The sequence below is a fragment of the Mytilus trossulus genome, chromosome 3 (genome assembly GCF_036588685.1).
Source record: "Mytilus trossulus isolate FHL-02 chromosome 3, PNRI_Mtr1.1.1.hap1, whole genome shotgun sequence".
Lineage (NCBI taxonomy): Eukaryota > Metazoa > Mollusca > Bivalvia > Mytilida > Mytilidae > Mytilus > Mytilus trossulus.
The window spans coordinates 1-24,579 of record NC_086375.1 but is presented as its reverse complement, the minus strand read 5'-3'; the positions used below and the strand labels follow the sequence as shown (position 1 = coordinate 24,579).

The window sequence follows — 24,579 nt, the reverse complement described above, 5'->3', positions numbered from 1 at the left end:
TAATGTAATTGAAATGTTCATTCGAAAGACTAACTGTCTTGGCATGATTTGAAATGTGTGAGTTTTCTTCAAATTGACAAAGACTGACCACTAGGCATCAGCAAAAAAAACCTCGACTTTGTTCCTGACTCATATTGATTTTACAGGTCCAATTTCTGAGATGATAACGTTACAGTGTATCTACTTGAATGCGTTTAATTCAGATTATTGTCCCCCACTATGCTATTTCTTTGCAAGACTGTTTATTTAGGAAATTGACCTGGTGCACACTATTTGCCTTAAGCTATTATATTAACAAGTTATTTTGGCAACGTTACGCATTTAATATATCATTCAAAGTGAATTTTATGTGTTTGTTACTTCATTATTATTCAAACAAAAAACTCAGTCAAATAGTTTCCGAGAATAAAATCTCACATTGAAGAAAATAACAAATCCGGGGCTAAAAAGTGATGGTGACAAAAATATATCCCGTGAGGCGGAGTCGAACCACCGACCTAGAGATTACTAGATTCTATTCCACTACAGTCTCCCGCTCTACCAACTGAGCTATCACGGGGCGATGACAATTACCAGTAAATTGATGTATTTATTGTAAAGAATTTTTACGGAAGTTGGTCATATGGTGTGGCCTATTTTAAAGAAATGTTTTCATGTACCTTGTTCAATGTTTATAATTAGGACATTACAAAATCTCAATTACGTTGAACGAAGAAAGTCAGCCTTCCCTATGTTAAATATAATTCGTTGGGAAATTCTTTTCAGAACATAACAGGAGCGTTCAAAATATATGTTGGCCCGATTATTAAAGTATATGTAAAAAATAACATAGTAAGTGGAATGAGAAGATTTGTCTGCATCATTTATAATGCAGACGTTAAGCCAGATAGCAACTGTTGTATAAAAGCCTAATTTTTATGTCACTTTGTAACATTGCTCCGGTGGCACAATCGGTTAGCGCGCCGTACTTATAGACAGTACCTTCACTGTGCATAGCACAGTATGAGGAATGCGGAGGTTGTGAGTTCGATCCTCACCCGGAGCAATTAGTTTTTTACCTTTCAATTTATTAAATTTGATACCTTCCAGTAACGCTTGTCAACTTGTTACGATCAGAATCTCTTTGACAAGGAAAACTGTATCGACTAAAACATGAAAGTACCCGGGCTTTATTGGTAAGTGTGAGTATGCATTTGAGCCACGGGACACGTGTAGTTTTGATTCAATATCAATTTATAGTCGTGTCATTTCGATGTAAATTTACATGTACAGTTTGCAATTCTTCTTATCTTACCAGCAGCATGGTCGGCAATGTATAGTACTCAAAAATAGATAATGTAATTGAAATGTTCATTCGAAAGACTAACTGTCTTGGCATGATTTGAAATGTGTGAGTTTTCTTCAAATTGACAAAGACTGACCACTAGGCATCAGCAAAAAAAACCTCGACTTTGTTCCTGACTCATATTGATTTTACAGGTCCAATTTCTGAGATGATAACGTTACAGTGTATCTACTTGAATGCGTTTAATTCAGATTATTGTCCCCCACTATGCTATTTCTTTGCAAGACTGTTTATTTAGGAAATTGACCTGGTGCACACTATTTGCCTTAAGCTATTATATTAACAAGTTATTTTGGCAACGTTACGCATTTAATATATCATTCAAAGTGAATTTTATGTGTTTGTTACTTCATTATTATTCAAACAAAAAACTCAGTCAAATAGTTTCCGAGAATAAAATCTCACATTGAAGAAAATAACAAATCCGGGGCTAAAAAGTGATGGTGACAAAAATATATCCCGTGAGGCGGAGTCGAACCACCGACCTAGAGATTACTAGATTCTATTCCACTACAGTCTCCCGCTCTACCAACTGAGCTATCACGGGGCGATGACAATTACCAGTAAATTGATGTATTTATTGTAAAGAATTTTTACGGAAGTTGGTCATATGGTGTGGCCTATTTTAAAGAAATGTTTTCATGTACCTTGTTCAATGTTTATAATTAGGACATTACAAAATCTCAATTACGTTGAACGAAGAAAGTCAGCCTTCCCTATGTTAAATATAATTCGTTGGGAAATTCTTTTCAGAACATAACAGGAGCGTTCAAAATATATGTTGGCCCGATTATTAAAGTATATGTAAAAAATAACATAGTAAGTGGAATGAGAAGATTTGTCTGCATCATTTATAATGCAGACGTTAAGCCAGATAGCAACTGTTGTATAAAAGCCTAATTTTTATGTCACTTTGTAACATTGCTCCGGTGGCACAATCGGTTAGCGCGCCGTACTTATAGACAGTACCTTCACTGTGCATAGCACAGTATGAGGAATGCGGAGGTTGTGAGTTCGATCCTCACCCGGAGCAATTAGTTTTTTACCTTTCAATTTATTAAATTTGATACCTTCCAGTAACGCTTGTCAACTTGTTACGATCAGAATCTCTTTGACAAGGAAAACTGTATCGACTAAAACATGAAAGTACCCGGGCTTTATTGGTAAGTGTGAGTATGCATTTGAGCCACGGGACACGTGTAGTTTTGATTCAATATCAATTTATAGTCGTGTCATTTCGATGTAAATTTACATGTACAGTTTGCAATTCTTCTTATCTTACCAGCAGCATGGTCGGCAATGTATAGTACTCAAAAATAGATAATGTAATTGAAATGTTCATTCGAAAGACTAACTGTCTTGGCATGATTTGAAATGTGTGAGTTTTCTTCAAATTGACAAAGACTGACCACTAGGCATCAGCAAAAAAAACCTCGACTTTGTTCCTGACTCATATTGATTTTACAGGTCCAATTTCTGAGATGATAACGTTACAGTGTATCTACTTGAATGCGTTTAATTCAGATTATTGTCCCCCACTATGCTATTTCTTTGCAAGACTGTTTATTTAGGAAATTGACCTGGTGCACACTATTTGCCTTAAGCTATTATATTAACAAGTTATTTTGGCAACGTTACGCATTTAATATATCATTCAAAGTGAATTTTATGTGTTTGTTACTTCATTATTATTCAAACAAAAAACTCAGTCAAATAGTTTCCGAGAATAAAATCTCACATTGAAGAAAATAACAAATCCGGGGCTAAAAAGTGATGGTGACAAAAATATATCCCGTGAGGCGGAGTCGAACCACCGACCTAGAGATTACTAGATTCTATTCCACTACAGTCTCCCGCTCTACCAACTGAGCTATCACGGGGCGATGACAATTACCAGTAAATTGATGTATTTATTGTAAAGAATTTTTACGGAAGTTGGTCATATGGTGTGGCCTATTTTAAAGAAATGTTTTCATGTACCTTGTTCAATGTTTATAATTAGGACATTACAAAATCTCAATTACGTTGAACGAAGAAAGTCAGCCTTCCCTATGTTAAATATAATTCGTTGGGAAATTCTTTTCAGAACATAACAGGAGCGTTCAAAATATATGTTGGCCCGATTATTAAAGTATATGTAAAAAATAACATAGTAAGTGGAATGAGAAGATTTGTCTGCATCATTTATAATGCAGACGTTAAGCCAGATAGCAACTGTTGTATAAAAGCCTAATTTTTATGTCACTTTGTAACATTGCTCCGGTGGCACAATCGGTTAGCGCGCCGTACTTATAGACAGTACCTTCACTGTGCATAGCACAGTATGAGGAATGCGGAGGTTGTGAGTTCGATCCTCACCCGGAGCAATTAGTTTTTTACCTTTCAATTTATTAAATTTGATACCTTCCAGTAACGCTTGTCAACTTGTTACGATCAGAATCTCTTTGACAAGGAAAACTGTATCGACTAAAACATGAAAGTACCCGGGCTTTATTGGTAAGTGTGAGTATGCATTTGAGCCACGGGACACGTGTAGTTTTGATTCAATATCAATTTATAGTCGTGTCATTTCGATGTAAATTTACATGTACAGTTTGCAATTCTTCTTATCTTACCAGCAGCATGGTCGGCAATGTATAGTACTCAAAAATAGATAATGTAATTGAAATGTTCATTCGAAAGACTAACTGTCTTGGCATGATTTGAAATGTGTGAGTTTTCTTCAAATTGACAAAGACTGACCACTAGGCATCAGCAAAAAAAACCTCGACTTTGTTCCTGACTCATATTGATTTTACAGGTCCAATTTCTGAGATGATAACGTTACAGTGTATCTACTTGAATGCGTTTAATTCAGATTATTGTCCCCCACTATGCTATTTCTTTGCAAGACTGTTTATTTAGGAAATTGACCTGGTGCACACTATTTGCCTTAAGCTATTATATTAACAAGTTATTTTGGCAACGTTACGCATTTAATATATCATTCAAAGTGAATTTTATGTGTTTGTTACTTCATTATTATTCAAACAAAAAACTCAGTCAAATAGTTTCCGAGAATAAAATCTCACATTGAAGAAAATAACAAATCCGGGGCTAAAAAGTGATGGTGACAAAAATATATCCCGTGAGGCGGAGTCGAACCACCGACCTAGAGATTACTAGATTCTATTCCACTACAGTCTCCCGCTCTACCAACTGAGCTATCACGGGGCGATGACAATTACCAGTAAATTGATGTATTTATTGTAAAGAATTTTTACGGAAGTTGGTCATATGGTGTGGCCTATTTTAAAGAAATGTTTTCATGTACCTTGTTCAATGTTTATAATTAGGACATTACAAAATCTCAATTACGTTGAACGAAGAAAGTCAGCCTTCCCTATGTTAAATATAATTCGTTGGGAAATTCTTTTCAGAACATAACAGGAGCGTTCAAAATATATGTTGGCCCGATTATTAAAGTATATGTAAAAAATAACATAGTAAGTGGAATGAGAAGATTTGTCTGCATCATTTATAATGCAGACGTTAAGCCAGATAGCAACTGTTGTATAAAAGCCTAATTTTTATGTCACTTTGTAACATTGCTCCGGTGGCACAATCGGTTAGCGCGCCGTACTTATAGACAGTACCTTCACTGTGCATAGCACAGTATGAGGAATGCGGAGGTTGTGAGTTCGATCCTCACCCGGAGCAATTAGTTTTTTACCTTTCAATTTATTAAATTTGATACCTTCCAGTAACGCTTGTCAACTTGTTACGATCAGAATCTCTTTGACAAGGAAAACTGTATCGACTAAAACATGAAAGTACCCGGGCTTTATTGGTAAGTGTGAGTATGCATTTGAGCCACGGGACACGTGTAGTTTTGATTCAATATCAATTTATAGTCGTGTCATTTCGATGTAAATTTACATGTACAGTTTGCAATTCTTCTTATCTTACCAGCAGCATGGTCGGCAATGTATAGTACTCAAAAATAGATAATGTAATTGAAATGTTCATTCGAAAGACTAACTGTCTTGGCATGATTTGAAATGTGTGAGTTTTCTTCAAATTGACAAAGACTGACCACTAGGCATCAGCAAAAAAAACCTCGACTTTGTTCCTGACTCATATTGATTTTACAGGTCCAATTTCTGAGATGATAACGTTACAGTGTATCTACTTGAATGCGTTTAATTCAGATTATTGTCCCCCACTATGCTATTTCTTTGCAAGACTGTTTATTTAGGAAATTGACCTGGTGCACACTATTTGCCTTAAGCTATTATATTAACAAGTTATTTTGGCAACGTTACGCATTTAATATATCATTCAAAGTGAATTTTATGTGTTTGTTACTTCATTATTATTCAAACAAAAAACTCAGTCAAATAGTTTCCGAGAATAAAATCTCACATTGAAGAAAATAACAAATCCGGGGCTAAAAAGTGATGGTGACAAAAATATATCCCGTGAGGCGGAGTCGAACCACCGACCTAGAGATTACTAGATTCTATTCCACTACAGTCTCCCGCTCTACCAACTGAGCTATCACGGGGCGATGACAATTACCAGTAAATTGATGTATTTATTGTAAAGAATTTTTACGGAAGTTGGTCATATGGTGTGGCCTATTTTAAAGAAATGTTTTCATGTACCTTGTTCAATGTTTATAATTAGGACATTACAAAATCTCAATTACGTTGAACGAAGAAAGTCAGCCTTCCCTATGTTAAATATAATTCGTTGGGAAATTCTTTTCAGAACATAACAGGAGCGTTCAAAATATATGTTGGCCCGATTATTAAAGTATATGTAAAAAATAACATAGTAAGTGGAATGAGAAGATTTGTCTGCATCATTTATAATGCAGACGTTAAGCCAGATAGCAACTGTTGTATAAAAGCCTAATTTTTATGTCACTTTGTAACATTGCTCCGGTGGCACAATCGGTTAGCGCGCCGTACTTATAGACAGTACCTTCACTGTGCATAGCACAGTATGAGGAATGCGGAGGTTGTGAGTTCGATCCTCACCCGGAGCAATTAGTTTTTTACCTTTCAATTTATTAAATTTGATACCTTCCAGTAACGCTTGTCAACTTGTTACGATCAGAATCTCTTTGACAAGGAAAACTGTATCGACTAAAACATGAAAGTACCCGGGCTTTATTGGTAAGTGTGAGTATGCATTTGAGCCACGGGACACGTGTAGTTTTGATTCAATATCAATTTATAGTCGTGTCATTTCGATGTAAATTTACATGTACAGTTTGCAATTCTTCTTATCTTACCAGCAGCATGGTCGGCAATGTATAGTACTCAAAAATAGATAATGTAATTGAAATGTTCATTCGAAAGACTAACTGTCTTGGCATGATTTGAAATGTGTGAGTTTTCTTCAAATTGACAAAGACTGACCACTAGGCATCAGCAAAAAAAACCTCGACTTTGTTCCTGACTCATATTGATTTTACAGGTCCAATTTCTGAGATGATAACGTTACAGTGTATCTACTTGAATGCGTTTAATTCAGATTATTGTCCCCCACTATGCTATTTCTTTGCAAGACTGTTTATTTAGGAAATTGACCTGGTGCACACTATTTGCCTTAAGCTATTATATTAACAAGTTATTTTGGCAACGTTACGCATTTAATATATCATTCAAAGTGAATTTTATGTGTTTGTTACTTCATTATTATTCAAACAAAAAACTCAGTCAAATAGTTTCCGAGAATAAAATCTCACATTGAAGAAAATAACAAATCCGGGGCTAAAAAGTGATGGTGACAAAAATATATCCCGTGAGGCGGAGTCGAACCACCGACCTAGAGATTACTAGATTCTATTCCACTACAGTCTCCCGCTCTACCAACTGAGCTATCACGGGGCGATGACAATTACCAGTAAATTGATGTATTTATTGTAAAGAATTTTTACGGAAGTTGGTCATATGGTGTGGCCTATTTTAAAGAAATGTTTTCATGTACCTTGTTCAATGTTTATAATTAGGACATTACAAAATCTCAATTACGTTGAACGAAGAAAGTCAGCCTTCCCTATGTTAAATATAATTCGTTGGGAAATTCTTTTCAGAACATAACAGGAGCGTTCAAAATATATGTTGGCCCGATTATTAAAGTATATGTAAAAAATAACATAGTAAGTGGAATGAGAAGATTTGTCTGCATCATTTATAATGCAGACGTTAAGCCAGATAGCAACTGTTGTATAAAAGCCTAATTTTTATGTCACTTTGTAACATTGCTCCGGTGGCACAATCGGTTAGCGCGCCGTACTTATAGACAGTACCTTCACTGTGCATAGCACAGTATGAGGAATGCGGAGGTTGTGAGTTCGATCCTCACCCGGAGCAATTAGTTTTTTACCTTTCAATTTATTAAATTTGATACCTTCCAGTAACGCTTGTCAACTTGTTACGATCAGAATCTCTTTGACAAGGAAAACTGTATCGACTAAAACATGAAAGTACCCGGGCTTTATTGGTAAGTGTGAGTATGCATTTGAGCCACGGGACACGTGTAGTTTTGATTCAATATCAATTTATAGTCGTGTCATTTCGATGTAAATTTACATGTACAGTTTGCAATTCTTCTTATCTTACCAGCAGCATGGTCGGCAATGTATAGTACTCAAAAATAGATAATGTAATTGAAATGTTCATTCGAAAGACTAACTGTCTTGGCATGATTTGAAATGTGTGAGTTTTCTTCAAATTGACAAAGACTGACCACTAGGCATCAGCAAAAAAAACCTCGACTTTGTTCCTGACTCATATTGATTTTACAGGTCCAATTTCTGAGATGATAACGTTACAGTGTATCTACTTGAATGCGTTTAATTCAGATTATTGTCCCCCACTATGCTATTTCTTTGCAAGACTGTTTATTTAGGAAATTGACCTGGTGCACACTATTTGCCTTAAGCTATTATATTAACAAGTTATTTTGGCAACGTTACGCATTTAATATATCATTCAAAGTGAATTTTATGTGTTTGTTACTTCATTATTATTCAAACAAAAAACTCAGTCAAATAGTTTCCGAGAATAAAATCTCACATTGAAGAAAATAACAAATCCGGGGCTAAAAAGTGATGGTGACAAAAATATATCCCGTGAGGCGGAGTCGAACCACCGACCTAGAGATTACTAGATTCTATTCCACTACAGTCTCCCGCTCTACCAACTGAGCTATCACGGGGCGATGACAATTACCAGTAAATTGATGTATTTATTGTAAAGAATTTTTACGGAAGTTGGTCATATGGTGTGGCCTATTTTAAAGAAATGTTTTCATGTACCTTGTTCAATGTTTATAATTAGGACATTACAAAATCTCAATTACGTTGAACGAAGAAAGTCAGCCTTCCCTATGTTAAATATAATTCGTTGGGAAATTCTTTTCAGAACATAACAGGAGCGTTCAAAATATATGTTGGCCCGATTATTAAAGTATATGTAAAAAATAACATAGTAAGTGGAATGAGAAGATTTGTCTGCATCATTTATAATGCAGACGTTAAGCCAGATAGCAACTGTTGTATAAAAGCCTAATTTTTATGTCACTTTGTAACATTGCTCCGGTGGCACAATCGGTTAGCGCGCCGTACTTATAGACAGTACCTTCACTGTGCATAGCACAGTATGAGGAATGCGGAGGTTGTGAGTTCGATCCTCACCCGGAGCAATTAGTTTTTTACCTTTCAATTTATTAAATTTGATACCTTCCAGTAACGCTTGTCAACTTGTTACGATCAGAATCTCTTTGACAAGGAAAACTGTATCGACTAAAACATGAAAGTACCCGGGCTTTATTGGTAAGTGTGAGTATGCATTTGAGCCACGGGACACGTGTAGTTTTGATTCAATATCAATTTATAGTCGTGTCATTTCGATGTAAATTTACATGTACAGTTTGCAATTCTTCTTATCTTACCAGCAGCATGGTCGGCAATGTATAGTACTCAAAAATAGATAATGTAATTGAAATGTTCATTCGAAAGACTAACTGTCTTGGCATGATTTGAAATGTGTGAGTTTTCTTCAAATTGACAAAGACTGACCACTAGGCATCAGCAAAAAAAACCTCGACTTTGTTCCTGACTCATATTGATTTTACAGGTCCAATTTCTGAGATGATAACGTTACAGTGTATCTACTTGAATGCGTTTAATTCAGATTATTGTCCCCCACTATGCTATTTCTTTGCAAGACTGTTTATTTAGGAAATTGACCTGGTGCACACTATTTGCCTTAAGCTATTATATTAACAAGTTATTTTGGCAACGTTACGCATTTAATATATCATTCAAAGTGAATTTTATGTGTTTGTTACTTCATTATTATTCAAACAAAAAACTCAGTCAAATAGTTTCCGAGAATAAAATCTCACATTGAAGAAAATAACAAATCCGGGGCTAAAAAGTGATGGTGACAAAAATATATCCCGTGAGGCGGAGTCGAACCACCGACCTAGAGATTACTAGATTCTATTCCACTACAGTCTCCCGCTCTACCAACTGAGCTATCACGGGGCGATGACAATTACCAGTAAATTGATGTATTTATTGTAAAGAATTTTTACGGAAGTTGGTCATATGGTGTGGCCTATTTTAAAGAAATGTTTTCATGTACCTTGTTCAATGTTTATAATTAGGACATTACAAAATCTCAATTACGTTGAACGAAGAAAGTCAGCCTTCCCTATGTTAAATATAATTCGTTGGGAAATTCTTTTCAGAACATAACAGGAGCGTTCAAAATATATGTTGGCCCGATTATTAAAGTATATGTAAAAAATAACATAGTAAGTGGAATGAGAAGATTTGTCTGCATCATTTATAATGCAGACGTTAAGCCAGATAGCAACTGTTGTATAAAAGCCTAATTTTTATGTCACTTTGTAACATTGCTCCGGTGGCACAATCGGTTAGCGCGCCGTACTTATAGACAGTACCTTCACTGTGCATAGCACAGTATGAGGAATGCGGAGGTTGTGAGTTCGATCCTCACCCGGAGCAATTAGTTTTTTACCTTTCAATTTATTAAATTTGATACCTTCCAGTAACGCTTGTCAACTTGTTACGATCAGAATCTCTTTGACAAGGAAAACTGTATCGACTAAAACATGAAAGTACCCGGGCTTTATTGGTAAGTGTGAGTATGCATTTGAGCCACGGGACACGTGTAGTTTTGATTCAATATCAATTTATAGTCGTGTCATTTCGATGTAAATTTACATGTACAGTTTGCAATTCTTCTTATCTTACCAGCAGCATGGTCGGCAATGTATAGTACTCAAAAATAGATAATGTAATTGAAATGTTCATTCGAAAGACTAACTGTCTTGGCATGATTTGAAATGTGTGAGTTTTCTTCAAATTGACAAAGACTGACCACTAGGCATCAGCAAAAAAAACCTCGACTTTGTTCCTGACTCATATTGATTTTACAGGTCCAATTTCTGAGATGATAACGTTACAGTGTATCTACTTGAATGCGTTTAATTCAGATTATTGTCCCCCACTATGCTATTTCTTTGCAAGACTGTTTATTTAGGAAATTGACCTGGTGCACACTATTTGCCTTAAGCTATTATATTAACAAGTTATTTTGGCAACGTTACGCATTTAATATATCATTCAAAGTGAATTTTATGTGTTTGTTACTTCATTATTATTCAAACAAAAAACTCAGTCAAATAGTTTCCGAGAATAAAATCTCACATTGAAGAAAATAACAAATCCGGGGCTAAAAAGTGATGGTGACAAAAATATATCCCGTGAGGCGGAGTCGAACCACCGACCTAGAGATTACTAGATTCTATTCCACTACAGTCTCCCGCTCTACCAACTGAGCTATCACGGGGCGATGACAATTACCAGTAAATTGATGTATTTATTGTAAAGAATTTTTACGGAAGTTGGTCATATGGTGTGGCCTATTTTAAAGAAATGTTTTCATGTACCTTGTTCAATGTTTATAATTAGGACATTACAAAATCTCAATTACGTTGAACGAAGAAAGTCAGCCTTCCCTATGTTAAATATAATTCGTTGGGAAATTCTTTTCAGAACATAACAGGAGCGTTCAAAATATATGTTGGCCCGATTATTAAAGTATATGTAAAAAATAACATAGTAAGTGGAATGAGAAGATTTGTCTGCATCATTTATAATGCAGACGTTAAGCCAGATAGCAACTGTTGTATAAAAGCCTAATTTTTATGTCACTTTGTAACATTGCTCCGGTGGCACAATCGGTTAGCGCGCCGTACTTATAGACAGTACCTTCACTGTGCATAGCACAGTATGAGGAATGCGGAGGTTGTGAGTTCGATCCTCACCCGGAGCAATTAGTTTTTTACCTTTCAATTTATTAAATTTGATACCTTCCAGTAACGCTTGTCAACTTGTTACGATCAGAATCTCTTTGACAAGGAAAACTGTATCGACTAAAACATGAAAGTACCCGGGCTTTATTGGTAAGTGTGAGTATGCATTTGAGCCACGGGACACGTGTAGTTTTGATTCAATATCAATTTATAGTCGTGTCATTTCGATGTAAATTTACATGTACAGTTTGCAATTCTTCTTATCTTACCAGCAGCATGGTCGGCAATGTATAGTACTCAAAAATAGATAATGTAATTGAAATGTTCATTCGAAAGACTAACTGTCTTGGCATGATTTGAAATGTGTGAGTTTTCTTCAAATTGACAAAGACTGACCACTAGGCATCAGCAAAAAAAACCTCGACTTTGTTCCTGACTCATATTGATTTTACAGGTCCAATTTCTGAGATGATAACGTTACAGTGTATCTACTTGAATGCGTTTAATTCAGATTATTGTCCCCCACTATGCTATTTCTTTGCAAGACTGTTTATTTAGGAAATTGACCTGGTGCACACTATTTGCCTTAAGCTATTATATTAACAAGTTATTTTGGCAACGTTACGCATTTAATATATCATTCAAAGTGAATTTTATGTGTTTGTTACTTCATTATTATTCAAACAAAAAACTCAGTCAAATAGTTTCCGAGAATAAAATCTCACATTGAAGAAAATAACAAATCCGGGGCTAAAAAGTGATGGTGACAAAAATATATCCCGTGAGGCGGAGTCGAACCACCGACCTAGAGATTACTAGATTCTATTCCACTACAGTCTCCCGCTCTACCAACTGAGCTATCACGGGGCGATGACAATTACCAGTAAATTGATGTATTTATTGTAAAGAATTTTTACGGAAGTTGGTCATATGGTGTGGCCTATTTTAAAGAAATGTTTTCATGTACCTTGTTCAATGTTTATAATTAGGACATTACAAAATCTCAATTACGTTGAACGAAGAAAGTCAGCCTTCCCTATGTTAAATATAATTCGTTGGGAAATTCTTTTCAGAACATAACAGGAGCGTTCAAAATATATGTTGGCCCGATTATTAAAGTATATGTAAAAAATAACATAGTAAGTGGAATGAGAAGATTTGTCTGCATCATTTATAATGCAGACGTTAAGCCAGATAGCAACTGTTGTATAAAAGCCTAATTTTTATGTCACTTTGTAACATTGCTCCGGTGGCACAATCGGTTAGTGCGCCGTACTTATAGACAGTACCTTCACTGTGCATAGCACAGTATGAGGAATGCGGAGGTTGTGAGTTCGATCCTCACCCGGAGCAATTAGTTTTTTACCTTTCAATTTATTAAATTTGATACCTTCCAGTAACGCTTGTCAACTTGTTACGATCAGAATCTCTTTGACAAGGAAAACTGTATCGACTAAAACATGAAAGTACCCGGGCTTTATTGGTAAGTGTGAGTATGCATTTGAGCCACGGGACACGTGTAGTTTTGATTCAATATCAATTTATAGTCGTGTCATTTCGATGTAAATTTACATGTACAGTTTGCAATTCTTCTTATCTTACCAGCAGCATGGTCGGCAATGTATAGTACTCAAAAATAGATAATGTAATTGAAATGTTCATTCGAAAGACTAACTGTCTTGGCATGATTTGAAATGTGTGAGTTTTCTTCAAATTGACAAAGACTGACCACTAGGCATCAGCAAAAAAAACCTCGACTTTGTTCCTGACTCATATTGATTTTACAGGTCCAATTTCTGAGATGATAACGTTACAGTGTATCTACTTGAATGCGTTTAATTCAGATTATTGTCCCCCACTATGCTATTTCTTTGCAAGACTGTTTATTTAGGAAATTGACCTGGTGCACACTATTTGCCTTAAGCTATTATATTAACAAGTTATTTTGGCAACGTTACGCATTTAATATATCATTCAAAGTGAATTTTATGTGTTTGTTACTTCATTATTATTCAAACAAAAAACTCAGTCAAATAGTTTCCGAGAATAAAATCTCACATTGAAGAAAATAACAAATCCGGGGCTAAAAAGTGATGGTGACAAAAATATATCCCGTGAGGCGGAGTCGAACCACCGACCTAGAGATTACTAGATTCTATTCCACTACAGTCTCCCGCTCTACCAACTGAGCTATCACGGGGCGATGACAATTACCAGTAAATTGATGTATTTATTGTAAAGAATTTTTACGGAAGTTGGTCATATGGTGTGGCCTATTTTAAAGAAATGTTTTCATGTACCTTGTTCAATGTTTATAATTAGGACATTACAAAATCTCAATTACGTTGAACGAAGAAAGTCAGCCTTCCCTATGTTAAATATAATTCGTTGGGAAATTCTTTTCAGAACATAACAGGAGCGTTCAAAATATATGTTGGCCCGATTATTAAAGTATATGTAAAAAATAACATAGTAAGTGGAATGAGAAGATTTGTCTGCATCATTTATAATGCAGACGTTAAGCCAGATAGCAACTGTTGTATAAAAGCCTAATTTTTATGTCACTTTGTAACATTGCTCCGGTGGCACAATCGGTTAGCGCGCCGTACTTATAGACAGTACCTTCACTGTGCATAGCACAGTATGAGGAATGCGGAGGTTGTGAGTTCGATCCTCACCCGGAGCAATTAGTTTTTTACCTTTCAATTTATTAAATTTGATACCTTCCAGTAACGCTTGTCAACTTGTTACGATCAGAATCTCTTTGACAAGGAAAACTGTATCGACTAAAACATGAAAGTACCCGGGCTTTATTGGTAAGTGTGAGTATGCATTTGAGCCACGGGACACGTGTAGTTTTGATTCAATATCAATTTATAGTCGTGTCATTTCGATGTAAATTTACATGTACAGTTTGCAATTCTTCTTATCTTACCAGCAGCATGGTCGGCAATGTATAGTACTCAAAAATAGATAATGTAATTGAAATGTTCATTCGAAAGACTAACTGTCTTGGCATGATTTGAAATGTGTGAGTTTTCTTCAAATTGACAAAGACTGACCACTAGGCATCAGCAAAAAAAACCTCGACTTTGTTCCTGACTCATATTGATTTTACAGGTCCAATTTCTGAGATGATAACGTTACAGTGTATCTACTTGAATGCGTTTAATTCAGATTATTGTCCCCCACTATGCTATTTCTTTGCAAGACTGTTTATTTAGGAAATTGACCTGGTGCACACTATTTGCCTTAAGCTATTATATTAACAAGTTATTTTGGCAACGTTACGCATTTAATATATCATTCAAAGTGAATTTTATGTGTTTGTTACTTCATTATTATTCAAACAAAAAACTCAGTCAAATAGTTTCCGAGAATAAAATCTCACATTGAAGAAAATAACAAATCCGGGGCTAAAAAGTGATGGTGACAAAAATATATCCCGTGAGGCGGAGTCGAACCACCGACCTAGAGATTACTAGATTCTATTCCACTACAGTCTCCCGCTCTACCAACTGAGCTATCACGGGGCGATGACAATTACCAGTAAATTGATGTATTTATTGTAAAGAATTTTTACGGAAGTTGGTCATATGGTGTGGCCTATTTTAAAGAAATGTTTTCATGTACCTTGTTCAATGTTTATAATTAGGACATTACAAAATCTCAATTACGTTGAACGAAGAAAGTCAGCCTTCCCTATGTTAAATATAATTCGTTGGGAAATTCTTTTCAGAACATAACAGGAGCGTTCAAAATATATGTTGGCCCGATTATTAAAGTATATGTAAAAAATAACATAGTAAGTGGAATGAGAAGATTTGTCTGCATCATTTATAATGCAGACGTTAAGCCAGATAGCAACTGTTGTATAAAAGCCTAATTTTTATGTCACTTTGTAACATTGCTCCGGTGGCACAATCGGTTAGCGCGCCGTACTTATAGACAGTACCTTCACTGTGCATAGCACAGTATGAGGAATGCGGAGGTTGTGAGTTCGATCCTCACCCGGAGCAATTAGTTTTTTACCTTTCAATTTATTAAATTTGATACCTTCCAGTAACGCTTGTCAACTTGTTACGATCAGAATCTCTTTGACAAGGAAAACTGTATCGACTAAAACATGAAAGTACCCGGGCTTTATTGGTAAGTGTGAGTATGCATTTGAGCCACGGGACACGTGTAGTTTTGATTCAATATCAATTTATAGTCGTGTCATTTCGATGTAAATTTACATGTACAGTTTGCAATTCTTCTTATCTTACCAGCAGCATGGTCGGCAATGTATAGTACTCAAAAATAGATAATGTAATTGAAATGTTCATTCGAAAGACTAACTGTCTTGGCATGATTTGAAATGTGTGAGTTTTCTTCAAATTGACAAAGACTGACCACTAGGCATCAGCAAAAAAAACCTCGACTTTGTTCCTGACTCATATTGATTTTACAGGTCCAATTTCTGAGATGATAACGTTACAGTGTATCTACTTGAATGCGTTTAATTCAGATTATTGTCCCCCACTATGCTATTTCTTTGCAAGACTGTTTATTTAGGAAATTGACCTGGTGCACACTATTTGCCTTAAGCTATTATATTAACAAGTTATTTTGGCAACGTTACGCATTTAATATATCATTCAAAGTGAATTTTATGTGTTTGTTACTTCATTATTATTCAAACAAAAAACTCAGTCAAATAGTTTCCGAGAATAAAATCTCACATTGAAGAAAATAACAAATCCGGGGCTAAAAAGTGATGGTGACAAAAATATATCCCGTGAGGCGGAGTCGAACCACCGACCTAGAGATTACTAGATTCTATTCCACTACAGTCTCCCGCTCTACCAACTGAGCTATCACGGGGCGATGACAATTACCAGTAAATTGATGTATTTATTGTAAAGAATTTTTACGGAAGTTGGTCATATGGTGTGGCCTATTTTAAAGAAATGTTTTCATGTACCTTGTTCAATGTTTATAATTAGGACATTACAAAATCTCAATTACGTTGAACGAAGAAAGTCAGCCTTCCCTATGTTAAATATAATTCGTTGGGAAATTCTTTTCAGAACATAACAGGAGCGTTCAAAATATATGTTGGCCCGATTATTAAAGTATATGTAAAAAATAACATAGTAAGTGGAATGAGAAGATTTGTCTGCATCATTTATAATGCAGACGTTAAGCCAGATAGCAACTGTTGTATAAAAGCCTAATTTTTATGTCACTTTGTAACATTGCTCCGGTGGCACAATCGGTTAGCGCGCCGTACTTATAGACAGTACCTTCACTGTGCATAGCACAGTATGAGGAATGCGGAGGTTGTGAGTTCGATCCTCACCCGGAGCAATTAGTTTTTTACCTTTCAATTTATTAAATTTGATACCTTCCAGTAACGCTTGTCAACTTGTTACGATCAGAATCTCTTTGACAAGGAAAACTGTATCGACTAAAACATGAAAGTACCCGGGCTTTATTGGTAAGTGTGAGTATGCATTTGAGCCACGGGACACGTGTAGTTTTGATTCAATATCAATTTATAGTCGTGTCATTTCGATGTAAATTTACATGTACAGTTTGCAATTCTTCTTATCTTACCAGCAGCATGGTCGGCAATGTATAGTACTCAAAAATAGATAATGTAATTGAAATGTTCATTCGAAAGACTAACTGTCTTGGCATGATTTGAAATGTGTGAGTTTTCTTCAAATTGACAAAGACTGACCACTAGGCATCAGCAAAAAAAACCTCGACTTTGTTCCTGACTCATATTGATTTTACAGGTCCAATTTCTGAGATGATAACGTTACAGTGTATCTACTTGAATGCGTTTAATTCAGATTATTGTCCCCCACTATGCTATTTCTTTGCAAGACTGTTTATTTAGGAAATTGACCTGGTGCACACTATTTGCCTTAAGCTATTATATTAACAAGTTATTTTGGCAACGTTACGCATTTAATATATCATTCAAAGTGAATTTTATGTGTTTGTTACTTCATTATTATTCAAACAAAAAACTCAGTCAAATAGTTTCCGAGAATAAAATCTCACATTGAAGAAAATAACAAATCCGGGGCTAAAAAGTGATGGTGACAAAAATATATCCCGTGAGGCGGAGTCGAACCACCGACCTAGAGATTACTAGATTCTATTCCACTACAGTCTCCCGCTCTACCAACTGAGCTATCACGGGGCGATGACAATTACCAGTAAATTGATGTATTTATTGTAAAGAATTTTTACGGAAGTTGGTCATATGGTGTGGCCTATTTTAAAGAAATGTTTTCATGTACCTTGTTCAATGTTTATAATTAGGACATTACAAAATCTCAATTACGTTGAACGAAGAAAGTCAGCCTTCCCTATGTTAAATATAATTCGTTGGGAAATTCTTTTCAGAACATAACAGGAGCGTTCAAAATATATGTTGGCCCGATTATTAAAGTATATGTAAAAAATAACATAGTAAGTGGAATGAGAAGATTTGTCTGCATCATTTATAATGCAGACGTTAAGCCAGATAGCAACTGTTGTATAAAAGCCTAATTTTTATGTCACTTTGTAACATTGCTCCGGTGGCACAATCGGTTAGCGCGCCGTACTTATAGACAGTACCTTCACTGTGCATAGCACAGTATGAGGAATGCGGAGGTTGTGAGTTCGATCCTCACCCGGAGCAATTAGTTTTTTACCTTTCAATTTATTAAATTTGATACCTTCCAGTAACGCTTGTCAACTTGTTACGATCAGAATCTCTTTGACAAGGAAAACTGTATCGACTAAAACATGAAAGTACCCGGGCTTTATTGGTAAGTGTGAGTATGCATTTGAGCCACGGGACACGTGTAGTTTTGATTCAATATCAATTTATAGTCGTGTCATTTCGATGTAAATTTACATGTACAGTTTGCAATTCTTCTTATCTTACCAGCAGCATGGTCGGCAATGTATAGTACTCAAAAATAGATAATGTAATTGAAATGTTCATTCGAAAGACTAACTGTCTTGGCATGATTTGAAATGTGTGAGTTTTCTTCAAATTGACAAAGACTGACCACTAGGCATCAGCAAAAAAAACCTCGACTTTGTTCCTGACTCATATTGATTTTACAGGTCCAATTTCTGAGATGATAACGTTACAGTGTATCTACTTGAATGCGTTTAATTCAGATTATTGTCCCCCACTATGCTATTTCTTTGCAAGACTGTTTATTTAGGAAATTGACCTGGTGCACACTATTTGCCTTAAGCTATTATATTAACAAGTTATTTTGGCAACGTTACGCATTTAATATATCATTCAAAGTGAATTTTATGTGTTTGTTACTTCATTATTATTCAAACAAAAAACTCAGTCAAATAGTTTCCGAGAATAAAATCTCACATTGAAGAAAATAACAAATCCGGGGCTAAAAAGTGATGGTGACAAAAATATATCCCGTGAGGCGGAGTCGAACCACCGACCTAGAGATTACTAGATTCTATTCCACTACAGTCTCCCGCTCTACCAACTGAGCTATCACGGGGCGATGACAATTACCAGTAAATTGATGTATTTATTGTAAAGAATTTTTACGGAAGTTGGTCATATGGTGTGGCCTATTTTAAAGAAATGTTTTCATGTACCTTGTTCAATGTTTATAATTAGGACATTACAAAATCTCAATTACGTTGAACGAAGAAAGTCAGCCTTCCCTATGTTAAATATAATTCGTTGGGAAATTCTTTTCAGAACATAACAGGAGCGTTCAAAATATATGTTGGCCCGATTATTAAAGTATATGTAAAAAATAACATAGTAAGTGGAATGAGAAGATTTGTCTGCATCATTTATAATGCAGACGTTAAGCCAGATAGCAACTGTTGTATAAAAGCCTAATTTTTATGTCACTTTGTAACATTGCTCCGGTGGCACAATCGGTTAGCGCGCCGTACTTATAGACAGTACCTTCACTGTGCATAGCACAGTATGAGGAATGCGGAGGTTGTGAGTTCGATCCTCACCCGGAGCAATTAGTTTTTTACCTTTCAATTTATTAAATTTGATACCTTCCAGTAACGCTTGTCAACTTGTTACGATCAGAATCTCTTTGACAAGGAAAACTGTATCGACTAAAACATGAAAGTACCCGGGCTTTATTGGTAAGTGTGAGTATGCATTTGAGCCACGGGACACGTGTAGTTTTGATTCAATATCAATTTATAGTCGTGTCATTTCGATGTAAATTTACATGTACAGTTTGCAATTCTTCTTATCTTACCAGCAGCATGGTCGGCAATGTATAGTACTCAAAAATAGATAATGTAATTGAAATGTTCATTCGAAAGACTAACTGTCTTGGCATGATTTGAAATGTGTGAGTTTTCTTCAAATTGACAAAGACTGACCACTAGGCATCAGCAAAAAAAACCTCGACTTTGTTCCTGACTCATATTGATTTTACAGGTCCAATTTCTGAGATGATAACGTTACAGTGTATCTACTTGAATGCGTTTAATTCAGATTATTGTCCCCCACTATGCTATTTCTTTGCAAGACTGTTTATTTAGGAAATTGACCTGGTGCACACTATTTGCCTTAAGCTATTATATTAACAAGTTATTTTGGCAACGTTACGCATTTAATATATCATTCAAAGTGAATTTTATGTGTTTGTTACTTCATTATTATTCAAACAAAAAACTCAGTCAAATAGTTTCCGAGAATAAAATCTCACATTGAAGAAAATAACAAATCCGGGGCTAAAAAGTGATGGTGACAAAAATATATCCCGTGAGGCGGAGTCGAACCACCGACCTAGAGATTACTAGATTCTATTCCACTACAGTCTCCCGCTCTACCAACTGAGCTATCACGGGGCGATGACAATTACCAGTAAATTGATGTATTTATTGTAAAGAATTTTTACGGAAGTTGGTCATATGGTGTGGCCTATTTTAAAGAAATGTTTTCATGTACCTTGTTCAATGTTTATAATTAGGACATTACAAAATCTCAATTACGTTGAACGAAGAAAGTCAGCCTTCCCTATGTTAAATATAATTCGTTGGGAAATTCTTTTCAGAACATAACAGGAGCGTTCAAAATATATGTTGGCCCGATTATTAAAGTATATGTAAAAAATAACATAGTAAGTGGAATGAGAAGATTTGTCTGCATCATTTATAATGCAGACGTTAAGCCAGATAGCAACTGTTGTATAAAAGCCTAATTTTTATGTCACTTTGTAACATTGCTCCGGTGGCACAATCGGTTAGCGCGCCGTACTTATAGACAGTACCTTCACTGTGCATAGCACAGTATGAGGAATGCGGAGGTTGTGAGTTCGATCCTCACCCGGAGCAATTAGTTTTTTACCTTTCAATTTATTAAATTTGATACCTTCCAGTAACGCTTGTCAACTTGTTACGATCAGAATCTCTTTGACAAGGAAAACTGTATCGACTAAAACATGAAAGTACCCGGGCTTTATTGGTAAGTGTGAGTATGCATTTGAGCCACGGGACACGTGTAGTTTTGATTCAATATCAATTTATAGTCGTGTCATTTCGATGTAAATTTACATGTACAGTTTGCAATTCTTCTTATCTTACCAGCAGCATGGTCGGCAATGTATAGTACTCAAAAATAGATAATGTAATTGAAATGTTCATTCGAAAGACTAACTGTCTTGGCATGATTTGAAATGTGTGAGTTTTCTTCAAATTGACAAAGACTGACCACTAGGCATCAGCAAAAAAAACCTCGACTTTGTTCCTGACTCATATTGATTTTACAGGTCCAATTTCTGAGATGATAACGTTACAGTGTATCTACTTGAATGCGTTTAATTCAGATTATTGTCCCCCACTATGCTATTTCTTTGCAAGACTGTTTATTTAGGAAATTGACCTGGTGCACACTATTTGCCTTAAGCTATTATATTAACAAGTTATTTTGGCAACGTTACGCATTTAATATATCATTCAAAGTGAATTTTATGTGTTTGTTACTTCATTATTATTCAAACAAAAAACTCAGTCAAATAGTTTCCGAGAATAAAATCTCACATTGAAGAAAATAACAAATCCGGGGCTAAAAAGTGATGGTGACAAAAATATATCCCGTGAGGCGGAGTCGAACCACCGACCTAGAGATTACTAGATTCTATTCCACTACAGTCTCCCGCTCTACCAACTGAGCTATCACGGGGCGATGACAATTACCAGTAAATTGATGTATTTATTGTAAAGAATTTTTACGGAAGTTGGTCATATGGTGTGGCCTATTTTAAAGAAATGTTTTCATGTACCTTGTTCAATGTTTATAATTAGGACATTACAAAATCTCAATTACGTTGAACGAAGAAAGTCAGCCTTCCCTATGTTAAATATAATTCGTTGGGAAATTCTTTTCAGAACATAACAGGAGCGTTCAAAATATATGTTGGCCCGATTATTAAAGTATATGTAAAAAATAACATAGTAAGTGGAATGAGAAGATTTGTCTGCATCATTTATAATGCAGACGTTAAGCCAGATAGCAACTGTTGTATAAAAGCCTAATTTTTATGTCACTTTGTAACATTGCTCCGGTGGCACAATCGGTTAGCGCGCCGTACTTATAGACAGTACCTTCACTGTGCATAGCACAGTATGAGGAATGCGGAGGTTGTGAGTTCGATCCTCACCCGGAGCAATTAGTTTTTTACCTTTCAATTTATTAAATTTGATACCTTCCAGTAACGCTTGTCAACTTGTTACGATCAGAATCTCTTTGACAAGGAAAACTGTATCGACTAAAACATGAAAGTACCCGGGCTTTATTGGTAAGTGTGAGTATGCATTTGAGCCACGGGACACGTGTAGTTTTGATTCAATATCAATTTATAGTCGTGTCATTTCGATGTAAATTTACATGTACAGTTTGCAATTCTTCTTATCTTACCAGCAGCATGGTCGGCAATGTATAGTACTCAAAAATAGATAATGTAATTGAAATGTTCATTCGAAAGACTAACTGTCTTGGCATGATTTGAAATGTGTGAGTTTTCTTCAAATTGACAAAGACTGACCACTAGGCATCAGCAAAAAAAACCTCGACTTTGTTCCTGACTCATATTGATTTTACAGGTCCAATTTCTGAGATGATAACGTTACAGTGTATCTACTTGAATGCGTTTAATTCAGATTATTGTCCCCCACTATGCTATTTCTTTGCAAGACTGTTTATTTAGGAAATTGACCTGGTGCACACTATTTGCCTTAAGCTATTATATTAACAAGTTATTTTGGCAACGTTACGCATTTAATATATCATTCAAAGTGAATTTTATGTGTTTGTTACTTCATTATTATTCAAACAAAAAACTCAGTCAAATAGTTTCCGAGAATAAAATCTCACATTGAAGAAAATAACAAATCCGGGGCTAAAAAGTGATGGTGACAAAAATATATCCCGTGAGGCGGAGTCGAACCACCGACCTAGAGATTACTAGATTCTATTCCACTGACAGTCTCCCGCTCTACCAACTGAGCTATCACGGGGCGATGACAATTACCAGTAAATTGATGTATTTATTGTAAAGAATTTTTACGGAAGTTGGTCATATGGTGTGGCCTATTTTAAAGAAATGTTTTCATGTACCTTGTTCAATGTTTATAATTAGGACATTACAAAATCTCAATTACGTTGAACGAAGAAAGTCAGCCTTCCCTATGTTAAATATAATTCGTTGGGAAATTCTTTTCAGAACATAACAGGAGCGTTCAAAATATATGTTGGCCCGATTATTAAAGTATATGTAAAAATAACATAGTAAGTGGAATGAGAAGATTTGTCTGCATCATTTATAATGCAGACGTTAAGCCAGATAGCAACTGTTGTATAAAAGCCTAATTTTTATGTCACTTTGTAACATTGCTCCGGTGGCACAATCGGTTAGCGCGCCGTACTTATAGACAGTACCTTCACTGTGCATAGCACAGTATGAGGAATGCGGAGGTTGTGAGTTCGATCCTCACCCGGAGCAATTAGTTTTTTACCTTTCAATTTATTAAATTTGATACCTTCCAGTAACGCTTGTCAACTTGTTACGATCAGAATCTCTTTGACAAGGAAAACTGTATCGACTAAAACATGAAAGTACCCGGGCTTTATTGGTAAGTGTGAGTATGCATTTGAGCCACGGGACACGTGTAGTTTTGATTCAATATCAATTTATAGTCGTGTCATTTCGATGTAAATTTACATGTACAGTTTGCAATTCTTCTTATCTTACCAGCAGCATGGTCGGCAATGTATAGTACTCAAAAATAGATAATGTAATTGAAATGTTCATTCGAAAGACTAACTGTCTTGCATGATTTGAAATGTGTGAGTTTTCTTCAAATTGACAAAGACTGACCACTAGGCATCAGCAAAAAAACCTCGACTTTGTTCCTGACTCATATTGATTTTACAGGTCCAATTTCTGAGATGATAACGTTACAGTGTATCTACTTGAATGCGTTTAATTCAGATTATTGTCCCCCACTATGCTATTTCTTTGCAAGACTGTTTATTTAGGAAATTGACCTGGTGCACACTATTTGCCTTAAGCTATTATATTAACAAGTTATTTTGGCAACGTTACGCATTTAATATATCATTCAAAGTGAATTTTATGTGTTTGTTACTTCATTATTATTCAAACAAAAAACTCAGTCAAATAGTTTCCGAGAATAAAATCTCACATTGAAGAAAATAACAAATCCGGGGCTAAAAAGTGATGGTGACAAAAATATATCCCGTGAGGCGGAGTCGAACCACCGACCTAGAGATTACTAGATTCTATTCCACTACAGTCTCCCGCTCTACCAACTGAGCTATCACGGGGCGATGACAATTACCAGTAAATTGATGT

General features: G+C 35.6%; 37 non-coding genes across 37 annotated transcripts; 18 read left to right on the top strand and 19 right to left on the bottom strand.

The window, feature by feature from the left end:
* Window positions 1–469: 469 nt before the first annotated feature.
* Window positions 470–559, bottom strand: Trnay-gua (transfer RNA tyrosine (anticodon GUA)). The gene is given in 2 exon segments: window positions 470–505; window positions 523–559. It is a non-coding gene; the product is annotated as a tRNA-Tyr (tRNA).
* Window positions 560–935: 376 nt separating this feature from the next.
* On the top strand, window positions 936–1,045 carry Trnai-uau (transfer RNA isoleucine (anticodon UAU)). Its single transcript has 2 exons — window positions 936–973; window positions 1,010–1,045. It is a non-coding gene; the product is annotated as a tRNA-Ile (tRNA).
* A 757-nt stretch (window positions 1,046–1,802) lies between these two features.
* Window positions 1,803–1,892, bottom strand: Trnay-gua (transfer RNA tyrosine (anticodon GUA)). The gene is given in 2 exon segments: window positions 1,803–1,838; window positions 1,856–1,892. It is a non-coding gene; the product is annotated as a tRNA-Tyr (tRNA).
* A 376-nt stretch (window positions 1,893–2,268) lies between these two features.
* Window positions 2,269–2,378, top strand: Trnai-uau (transfer RNA isoleucine (anticodon UAU)). The gene is made up of 2 exons: window positions 2,269–2,306; window positions 2,343–2,378. It is a non-coding gene; the product is annotated as a tRNA-Ile (tRNA).
* Window positions 2,379–3,135: 757 nt separating this feature from the next.
* On the bottom strand, window positions 3,136–3,225 carry Trnay-gua (transfer RNA tyrosine (anticodon GUA)). The gene is given in 2 exon segments: window positions 3,136–3,171; window positions 3,189–3,225. It is a non-coding gene; the product is annotated as a tRNA-Tyr (tRNA).
* Window positions 3,226–3,601: 376 nt separating this feature from the next.
* Trnai-uau (transfer RNA isoleucine (anticodon UAU)) lies at window positions 3,602–3,711 on the top strand. Its single transcript has 2 exons — window positions 3,602–3,639; window positions 3,676–3,711. It is a non-coding gene; the product is annotated as a tRNA-Ile (tRNA).
* Window positions 3,712–4,468: 757 nt separating this feature from the next.
* Window positions 4,469–4,558, bottom strand: Trnay-gua (transfer RNA tyrosine (anticodon GUA)). Its single transcript is given in 2 exon segments — window positions 4,469–4,504; window positions 4,522–4,558. It is a non-coding gene; the product is annotated as a tRNA-Tyr (tRNA).
* A 376-nt stretch (window positions 4,559–4,934) lies between these two features.
* On the top strand, window positions 4,935–5,044 carry Trnai-uau (transfer RNA isoleucine (anticodon UAU)). The gene is made up of 2 exons: window positions 4,935–4,972; window positions 5,009–5,044. It is a non-coding gene; the product is annotated as a tRNA-Ile (tRNA).
* A 757-nt stretch (window positions 5,045–5,801) lies between these two features.
* Window positions 5,802–5,891, bottom strand: Trnay-gua (transfer RNA tyrosine (anticodon GUA)). Its single transcript is given in 2 exon segments — window positions 5,802–5,837; window positions 5,855–5,891. It is a non-coding gene; the product is annotated as a tRNA-Tyr (tRNA).
* Window positions 5,892–6,267: 376 nt separating this feature from the next.
* Trnai-uau (transfer RNA isoleucine (anticodon UAU)) lies at window positions 6,268–6,377 on the top strand. The gene is made up of 2 exons: window positions 6,268–6,305; window positions 6,342–6,377. It is a non-coding gene; the product is annotated as a tRNA-Ile (tRNA).
* Window positions 6,378–7,134: 757 nt separating this feature from the next.
* Trnay-gua (transfer RNA tyrosine (anticodon GUA)) lies at window positions 7,135–7,224 on the bottom strand. The gene is given in 2 exon segments: window positions 7,135–7,170; window positions 7,188–7,224. It is a non-coding gene; the product is annotated as a tRNA-Tyr (tRNA).
* Window positions 7,225–7,600: 376 nt separating this feature from the next.
* Trnai-uau (transfer RNA isoleucine (anticodon UAU)) lies at window positions 7,601–7,710 on the top strand. Its single transcript has 2 exons — window positions 7,601–7,638; window positions 7,675–7,710. It is a non-coding gene; the product is annotated as a tRNA-Ile (tRNA).
* A 757-nt stretch (window positions 7,711–8,467) lies between these two features.
* Trnay-gua (transfer RNA tyrosine (anticodon GUA)) lies at window positions 8,468–8,557 on the bottom strand. Its single transcript is given in 2 exon segments — window positions 8,468–8,503; window positions 8,521–8,557. It is a non-coding gene; the product is annotated as a tRNA-Tyr (tRNA).
* A 376-nt stretch (window positions 8,558–8,933) lies between these two features.
* Trnai-uau (transfer RNA isoleucine (anticodon UAU)) lies at window positions 8,934–9,043 on the top strand. Its single transcript has 2 exons — window positions 8,934–8,971; window positions 9,008–9,043. It is a non-coding gene; the product is annotated as a tRNA-Ile (tRNA).
* Window positions 9,044–9,800: 757 nt separating this feature from the next.
* Trnay-gua (transfer RNA tyrosine (anticodon GUA)) lies at window positions 9,801–9,890 on the bottom strand. Its single transcript is given in 2 exon segments — window positions 9,801–9,836; window positions 9,854–9,890. It is a non-coding gene; the product is annotated as a tRNA-Tyr (tRNA).
* Window positions 9,891–10,266: 376 nt separating this feature from the next.
* On the top strand, window positions 10,267–10,376 carry Trnai-uau (transfer RNA isoleucine (anticodon UAU)). Its single transcript has 2 exons — window positions 10,267–10,304; window positions 10,341–10,376. It is a non-coding gene; the product is annotated as a tRNA-Ile (tRNA).
* A 757-nt stretch (window positions 10,377–11,133) lies between these two features.
* Window positions 11,134–11,223, bottom strand: Trnay-gua (transfer RNA tyrosine (anticodon GUA)). The gene is given in 2 exon segments: window positions 11,134–11,169; window positions 11,187–11,223. It is a non-coding gene; the product is annotated as a tRNA-Tyr (tRNA).
* A 376-nt stretch (window positions 11,224–11,599) lies between these two features.
* Window positions 11,600–11,709, top strand: Trnai-uau (transfer RNA isoleucine (anticodon UAU)). Its single transcript has 2 exons — window positions 11,600–11,637; window positions 11,674–11,709. It is a non-coding gene; the product is annotated as a tRNA-Ile (tRNA).
* A 757-nt stretch (window positions 11,710–12,466) lies between these two features.
* Trnay-gua (transfer RNA tyrosine (anticodon GUA)) lies at window positions 12,467–12,556 on the bottom strand. The gene is given in 2 exon segments: window positions 12,467–12,502; window positions 12,520–12,556. It is a non-coding gene; the product is annotated as a tRNA-Tyr (tRNA).
* Window positions 12,557–12,932: 376 nt separating this feature from the next.
* On the top strand, window positions 12,933–13,042 carry Trnai-uau (transfer RNA isoleucine (anticodon UAU)). Its single transcript has 2 exons — window positions 12,933–12,970; window positions 13,007–13,042. It is a non-coding gene; the product is annotated as a tRNA-Ile (tRNA).
* A 757-nt stretch (window positions 13,043–13,799) lies between these two features.
* Window positions 13,800–13,889, bottom strand: Trnay-gua (transfer RNA tyrosine (anticodon GUA)). Its single transcript is given in 2 exon segments — window positions 13,800–13,835; window positions 13,853–13,889. It is a non-coding gene; the product is annotated as a tRNA-Tyr (tRNA).
* A 376-nt stretch (window positions 13,890–14,265) lies between these two features.
* Trnai-uau (transfer RNA isoleucine (anticodon UAU)) lies at window positions 14,266–14,375 on the top strand. Its single transcript has 2 exons — window positions 14,266–14,303; window positions 14,340–14,375. It is a non-coding gene; the product is annotated as a tRNA-Ile (tRNA).
* A 757-nt stretch (window positions 14,376–15,132) lies between these two features.
* Window positions 15,133–15,222, bottom strand: Trnay-gua (transfer RNA tyrosine (anticodon GUA)). Its single transcript is given in 2 exon segments — window positions 15,133–15,168; window positions 15,186–15,222. It is a non-coding gene; the product is annotated as a tRNA-Tyr (tRNA).
* A 376-nt stretch (window positions 15,223–15,598) lies between these two features.
* Window positions 15,599–15,708, top strand: Trnai-uau (transfer RNA isoleucine (anticodon UAU)). The gene is made up of 2 exons: window positions 15,599–15,636; window positions 15,673–15,708. It is a non-coding gene; the product is annotated as a tRNA-Ile (tRNA).
* Window positions 15,709–16,465: 757 nt separating this feature from the next.
* Window positions 16,466–16,555, bottom strand: Trnay-gua (transfer RNA tyrosine (anticodon GUA)). The gene is given in 2 exon segments: window positions 16,466–16,501; window positions 16,519–16,555. It is a non-coding gene; the product is annotated as a tRNA-Tyr (tRNA).
* Window positions 16,556–16,931: 376 nt separating this feature from the next.
* On the top strand, window positions 16,932–17,041 carry Trnai-uau (transfer RNA isoleucine (anticodon UAU)). The gene is made up of 2 exons: window positions 16,932–16,969; window positions 17,006–17,041. It is a non-coding gene; the product is annotated as a tRNA-Ile (tRNA).
* Window positions 17,042–17,798: 757 nt separating this feature from the next.
* Window positions 17,799–17,888, bottom strand: Trnay-gua (transfer RNA tyrosine (anticodon GUA)). The gene is given in 2 exon segments: window positions 17,799–17,834; window positions 17,852–17,888. It is a non-coding gene; the product is annotated as a tRNA-Tyr (tRNA).
* Window positions 17,889–18,264: 376 nt separating this feature from the next.
* Trnai-uau (transfer RNA isoleucine (anticodon UAU)) lies at window positions 18,265–18,374 on the top strand. The gene is made up of 2 exons: window positions 18,265–18,302; window positions 18,339–18,374. It is a non-coding gene; the product is annotated as a tRNA-Ile (tRNA).
* Window positions 18,375–19,131: 757 nt separating this feature from the next.
* Window positions 19,132–19,221, bottom strand: Trnay-gua (transfer RNA tyrosine (anticodon GUA)). The gene is given in 2 exon segments: window positions 19,132–19,167; window positions 19,185–19,221. It is a non-coding gene; the product is annotated as a tRNA-Tyr (tRNA).
* A 376-nt stretch (window positions 19,222–19,597) lies between these two features.
* Window positions 19,598–19,707, top strand: Trnai-uau (transfer RNA isoleucine (anticodon UAU)). Its single transcript has 2 exons — window positions 19,598–19,635; window positions 19,672–19,707. It is a non-coding gene; the product is annotated as a tRNA-Ile (tRNA).
* Window positions 19,708–20,464: 757 nt separating this feature from the next.
* Trnay-gua (transfer RNA tyrosine (anticodon GUA)) lies at window positions 20,465–20,554 on the bottom strand. The gene is given in 2 exon segments: window positions 20,465–20,500; window positions 20,518–20,554. It is a non-coding gene; the product is annotated as a tRNA-Tyr (tRNA).
* A 376-nt stretch (window positions 20,555–20,930) lies between these two features.
* On the top strand, window positions 20,931–21,040 carry Trnai-uau (transfer RNA isoleucine (anticodon UAU)). Its single transcript has 2 exons — window positions 20,931–20,968; window positions 21,005–21,040. It is a non-coding gene; the product is annotated as a tRNA-Ile (tRNA).
* A 757-nt stretch (window positions 21,041–21,797) lies between these two features.
* Trnay-gua (transfer RNA tyrosine (anticodon GUA)) lies at window positions 21,798–21,887 on the bottom strand. The gene is given in 2 exon segments: window positions 21,798–21,833; window positions 21,851–21,887. It is a non-coding gene; the product is annotated as a tRNA-Tyr (tRNA).
* A 376-nt stretch (window positions 21,888–22,263) lies between these two features.
* Window positions 22,264–22,373, top strand: Trnai-uau (transfer RNA isoleucine (anticodon UAU)). Its single transcript has 2 exons — window positions 22,264–22,301; window positions 22,338–22,373. It is a non-coding gene; the product is annotated as a tRNA-Ile (tRNA).
* Window positions 22,374–23,130: 757 nt separating this feature from the next.
* On the bottom strand, window positions 23,131–23,221 carry Trnad-guc (transfer RNA aspartic acid (anticodon GUC)). Its single transcript is given in 2 exon segments — window positions 23,131–23,166; window positions 23,185–23,221. It is a non-coding gene; the product is annotated as a tRNA-Asp (tRNA).
* Window positions 23,222–23,596: 375 nt separating this feature from the next.
* Window positions 23,597–23,706, top strand: Trnai-uau (transfer RNA isoleucine (anticodon UAU)). Its single transcript has 2 exons — window positions 23,597–23,634; window positions 23,671–23,706. It is a non-coding gene; the product is annotated as a tRNA-Ile (tRNA).
* Window positions 23,707–24,461: 755 nt separating this feature from the next.
* Trnay-gua (transfer RNA tyrosine (anticodon GUA)) lies at window positions 24,462–24,551 on the bottom strand. Its single transcript is given in 2 exon segments — window positions 24,462–24,497; window positions 24,515–24,551. It is a non-coding gene; the product is annotated as a tRNA-Tyr (tRNA).
* Window positions 24,552–24,579: the final 28 nt, after the last annotated feature.